General features: G+C 51.1%; 1 protein-coding gene across 1 annotated transcript in view; it reads left to right on the top strand.

Moving 5' to 3' along the window:
- The first annotated feature begins 1,167 nt into the window (after positions 1 to 1,167).
- zhx3b (zinc fingers and homeoboxes 3b) overlaps positions 1,168 to 5,925 on the top strand; it is a 16,983-nt gene continuing 12,225 nt past the window's right edge. The window contains exon 1 of the mRNA XM_083640951.1: positions 1,168 to 1,385. The gene's annotated coding sequence lies outside the window, so the exon portion shown is untranslated. The remainder of the gene's footprint in view (positions 1,386 to 5,925) is intronic.

Genomic DNA, 5,925 nt, shown 5'->3' with positions numbered 1-5,925 from the left:
TCATGCGGGTGTGGGTGGACCCATGTGGAGCTCGCAGCCTGACAGGGTCACGCTGCCTGTGTGGCCTACCTGATCACCCAGGTAGACCCAGCTGTTACCAGACTTGCCCTACCTCTCCACTGGGCCATTCTCCGCCACCACCTGGACTGCTTCCGCCTACTGCTCCATGCTGCTGACGTTCTGACCTGTGACGTGGCTTCTCACCTGCTGGGTGAGGTGCTGTGGCACAGGTGCGACGCAGCCTTCGTCCAGCTGCTCCTGGATCACGGATCGTGCCAACCAGCCCTGGTGAAGGAGCACGCACAGCTGGAGGAGAGGGCAGAACCCGAGGCTCTCAGGGTCTTTCTGGAGGCCAAGAGGTGTCCTCGCATTCTGGCCCACGTGTGTGGGATCCGGATCCGCCATGCGCTGGGCACACATCGCCTGAACCAAGTCCACTCCCTACCTGTCTGTCTGTGTGCTCGGTTCAGCGTCTCCAGAGTCCCCACCCCAGAACTGAGCACGTGGAAATTCTGTTTTTATCATAATGTGAGGTTCAGTTCAAGCACAGAAACAGCTAGTAGAAATAGGTAGCCTACTTCTACTTTTATACTTGATTACATTTCAGAGCTTGTAATTTTTTACTTGAGTAAACAAGTTGAATCAGTATTAAGTATAGTATTTATTTTAAGTATGTGTGTACTTTTCCCATCTCTGCTCAGTATGCATGTCAAATTCTCATGGGTTTCAGCAGCCAGGTCCTGTTGTAGAATGTTGTTGTTTTTTAGGGTTAACTTGTAACTTTCCCCAACTGGGTGTACTATCTCTTTAAGAGAGGTCACCTGCGGGGGAGGAGGGGGTTCAGGTGTGAGCGTTGACAGATCGGTCTGATATCACGGTCGGGTCAATCATCACTGGTTTTGTTTTGTCCCTCCCTGTCCCGGGCCAGTGTCCCCGGGCCGTCGGGCCACTAGTGACGGTGGGACAGTGGACAGGATGCCTGGTGCCTGACTCACTTTGCCTCTCTCTCTCTCTCTCTCTCTCTCTCTCTCTCTACACAGTGGAGCTCGAGCTCTCACGCCAACTCCACCGTCAGTGACGTTTGCATCACGTGTCCGTCTCTTCCCTCGGTACGTCCGTCGTATTTTCCTCTCCCTCTCCGCTGCTGCTTCACACGAAAGAGCCACTCGAAATAAACAAGCGCAAAGGGGGCCGTTGTACCCACCCTGGCCGGCGGTTGGTTCCAGTGTCACGTTGTTGACCACCAGTCGATGGAGAGAGAGAGAGAGGGGGCTTACACCTAAGTTGGCATCAATAAAGCCCAAACATCCCGTCAGTCATTTCCTAGGCATCCACACTGAACCCATATCAGTGTAAACTTTTTTTTTTACGCAGACAACAGCCAGGTGAGTGAGGTTTTCTGCTTATGTTTTCGTACAAGTGTTTCACCTTTCCCAAAGTTGTGTGAGCTATAATTCGTTACCTTTGCGGCTCTTACGCTTTTGGCTAAACGGTGTTGGTTGGCCAGCTGCATGTCGCCAGCTTAAAATGGCGACAGCAAGAGAGGGGGAGAGAGTAGTGTTTTTTTGGGCTGGGGGGCTTCTTGCCTTTTCCTCCACTCTGGAATTGGTTTGCAAATTGTTTGAAATAGATATTAATGTGACGTTAGACAAGCCCGTGAAGTTAAGGGGGCTCAACACTCCGCCTAAACTTGAGCGGAAGATCAACACGCATCATTCACGCAAATGTTTGACGCTGCTGCTGCGCTCTGGGACTTGAGTCAGAGTCAGTCTCGAGCCACTTTGTCTTTGTGCCATCTCTCACAAATTAACCGCTATCATTTATTTGTCCAATTATTTTTGAATGATTGTCTGCATATTAACCATGTGATGCATGTCAATTAGCAACTACCACAATTTCCCCATTTCGTCTAATCTATGAATGAAAGTTGACAATCATTTTTGATCTGCCAATTCTGACTTGTAGTATTGTTTATTTTGTTTTCTTATGGAAACTAGTATACGAGTACAAATTAGCAAAAGCTGTTCTAAGTCATAAATTGATCTCTTGGAATATTAAATGTTGAATTAATTATTATTATTATTATTATTGTTATTACAAGAATTGGGAGTTGATTAATTGCTGGCATGTGCTATCTGTCAGATTCATAAACTGCACAGAGCCTTGTTTCTGTGTCGACCCTATGTTGCCTCACACAGTCACTTATGAGAATGCAAGCTGTTGCCTAGGTTATTTATCATGTCAGCGTTGTCATGAGTGTGTGACTCCAGGGATTTAGAGCAACGCTTTTCCCACACAGCTAATTTGTGTCTGATGTCCACATGAGTCCCGGGCACATAGACGTGCAGCTAGCGTAATCCAGCCATCTATTCATCAGCCATGTCACAGCTATTACCCCTGACATAAGCCAATTGCCATACTCTTGATGCTGATCAAAGATGGAATGACAACAGACAACAGACACTCTCTGGGTGGGTGGGTTGGCTAGAGGGGAGTCCTCGAGGAGGAATTGGCAGTATTGGGATTTTCCCAATAGCTTTAGAAGATTGTTTTATAGCTATTGTTGTTGTTATTATTTAACCCTAATAGGGTGATGTGTTGTATGTGTTGTGGTGATGGTTTGAGGTCAGTGGTTGTTGTGCATCTGATAAGTCTCATTCAGCCTAGTTTGACCCCCCCCCCTCTCTCTCTCTCTCTCTCTCTCTCTCTCTCTCTCTCTCTCTCTCTCTCTCTCTCTCTCTCTCCCTCTCAGTTAAGTGTCCTTATGCCAGGTCTGCAGTTGGCACAGGCTGAGTTAATTCGTGTGTGTAGAGTAAATCAGTACAAGACTGTACTGGAATAATTTGCCCTGGCATAACGTTGTTGTTTTGATAGCGTGAAGAATATATATTTTTTGTTTGGATTTACCGTTTTTTTTTAAGCATGTAGTGGTGAGCTGATGACCGTTGATCGTGTATTTGTGCGTTACTATTTTCATTCTCCCTGTCCTTCGAATCGTCAGGAATTCGTGTTAATCAATGAGTTGCACCTCTCCTCTCTGTGTTGTTGACCCATGTGTTAGGACGATATACCTGCATATCTCCACCAAGTACGACCCACAAAACCCAGTCAGCAGCTTGGTCATGGTGCCTGGTCACAGACAGTATTGGAGAGAGAGAGCAGAGCAGAGCGATCCACTCGTGCGTCCAGACTGGAGGAGCGAGCGGGTTTGGGTCAGCACTATCAAGCCTCTCTGCTCTGTCTGGCTTGTTAAACAGCCTGTGTGTGATGTCAGCCATTTTAGGTTTGGACAGCAGCATAGAGAGCATGGTGCTGCTCCGCCATCTTTCTCTCCCTCCCCTCTCAGCAGCAACCCACTTTTAACACACGCACTGCCAGTGGCCACAGCAATGCAGCCCTCTCTTGCAAACCCACGCAGCCAGCCGTCCACTCCTCCTCGCTGACCCTGAGAGCAGCCCGTCCGCAACCCTGGCCTGACCTGAACGCAGCCCCAAATGGGGCTTCGGCAGCAGATGGAATGACACTGTAGCAAAACGCTACAGTCGTTGAGGTTTTCTTACGGTTGCCAAGAGGGGATGAGAAACGTACTGTAGCAGCAGTGGAAAGAAAGTTCTGTCTAGTGCGGTAGGGTAGGCCATGGCTGACTGACTGCAGAGGTATGAGTGAGCAAGACCCCGGAGTTGACGGACAGTAGGAGCTTGGTAGGAGCTACGTCTGCTTAAGGGGCGAGGAGAAGGAAACGGCGAAGAAGGGCTTGTGTTTTGGTACATTGTGTCATTGGGAGTGGAACGGAGTAGATGGCGAAGGATTTTAGTTTTGCTATAAAGAGGTGTGTCTGTGTGTGTGGCGAAGGCTTTGTGTGAGTACACTTGGGAATGGAGGTGGTACCTCTGTCCTCAGTGAAAGAGATGGCATCTGCTGGGGTTTCTGAGCCCTGCTGTGTGGGGTTCGCCTACAGTGAATAGAAAAGCCCCCAGGAGCCTCTCTGGCCGCTGCACACAGCAGCAAGCCACAGCCAGGCAGCCAAGCAGGCAGGCAGAGAACACGGGGAGCGGGGGAGCAGGGCAGATGTCTGGGATGTCGAGAGTCACGCTCTTGACTGCGAGTGAGTGAACAGGAAGGGACGCCGCCGGGCCGGCGCTGGCCAATAGCGTGCCTTGACGACGGCGACCACACCTATAGCCGGGAGAGACATCAACACCGCGTGAGTGAGGCTGAAATAGGAGCAGGGCAGGGACCTCTCCAATCACCACTCACAGGGTGTGTGTGGAAAAAACAAGCCCTGCTCGAGCCAGGGACTGGGTGGCATACGACACACACACACACACACACACACACACGCACGCGCGCGCGCGCGCGCACACACACACACATACACTTAGACGCACACACACACACACACACACACACACACACATGCGCGCACACACACACACGCACACAGTCACGCACACACACACACACACACACACACACACACACACACGTGCTTTAGAGAAATGAGCTGGTGGGAGAGAGAGAGGGGGTAGGAGGTGGTTGCCATGGGGACAGTAACACACCAGTGGCGCTGCCGACCTGTCTCCCTGGGCCAAACTTGCTCAGAGAGAGGAGAAAGGGTGTGTGTGTGTGTGTGGGGGGGGGGGGGGGTGTAGAGACAGTTGGAGACTTGAGGGCGGGGGAGTGGGGGGGTGAGGGGGAGTGGGGGGGTGAGGGGGAGTGGGGGTAAAGGGGGGGAAACGAAACGAGTTGGGGATGCAAGAAAGAGGGAGCACGTCTGGAAAGCTGTGTGTGTGTGTGTGTGTGTGCGTGCGTGCGTGCGCCGCCTCGCTAACCTATTCTCTCGCTCATCCAACACAAGCATTTTTTTGCAGACAGAAACACTGACAAAACAGGCAGGTATCAGACAGCGTTACACCTGCAAGTCCAGCAAGGCAGATAAGAAGAGGAGCTTATAGTTAGCGTATGCATGCAGCTACACTCTGCGGCTAGTCTATTCCAAGCTATAGGATTTTCTAGTGTGTGTGTGTGTGTGTGTGTGTGTGTGTGTGTGTGTGTGTGTGTGTGTGTGTGTGTGTGTGTGTGTGTGTGTGTGTGTGTGTGTGTGTGTGTGTGTGTGTGTGTGTGTGTGTGTGTGTGTGTGTGTGAGTGCTATTATTGGTCTGCGTACGGTGGAGGATATATAGCCCAGGCCTCGACGAGAGTCAGTTCAGGCCAGGATGAAAGGAAGTGGTGCTGCATGGAGCCGGGGATTGTGGCTGTATAATGTAGGTTGTGTGAGACGGGACGAAAAACATTCTGTTTGTGTGTGTCACTGGAGGCAGGGGGGACGGGGGGGGGGGGGCTGTGTCTGACTCTCACACGTAGGAAAATGGCTGCCTCACTCTCTACTGCCTCAGTAAACAGCCTCACACACACACAGGCATGCAGGCATCCACCACCCCCGCACGCCACACAAACACACATGCGCGCGCACACACGCACACACACACACACACACACACAACACACACACACGAACACACAGACACACACACAAACCCCCCCTCTCCTCCCTCCACTCACAATCTCACAGGAAACCCACATGCAAATGCTGGCACGCATAACTGACACACAAACACACCATCGCCACATGGTCAGCCTCGATGCGCAATACAGTATTTCTGACCCAAATTAAAGTTGTTGGTACCAGTGAGTCGACGGGACCCGTCTGAGCCTGGCATCGGCGCCGGCCCGAGACAACAACTCAAACCCACTTCCACTTCCCCAATAGTAGCTCAGCTTACATTGCACGGGCTGCTCTCTCTGTGCTCACCTGTGCTGCTACGCCCGTCAATCTGAATCGCTTATCTTTGATCTATGTCGATGCAGCGGTGAGCAGAAAGGCGTAGAGTTGTGTGTGTGTGTGTGTGTGTCAGTGTGTGTGTG

Source organism: Poromitra crassiceps (assembly GCF_964638095.1).
Source record: "Poromitra crassiceps genome assembly, chromosome: 8".
Taxonomy (NCBI): domain Eukaryota; kingdom Metazoa; phylum Chordata; class Actinopteri; order Beryciformes; family Melamphaidae; genus Poromitra; species Poromitra crassiceps.
This window is presented reverse-complemented; position numbering and strand designations above follow the sequence as displayed.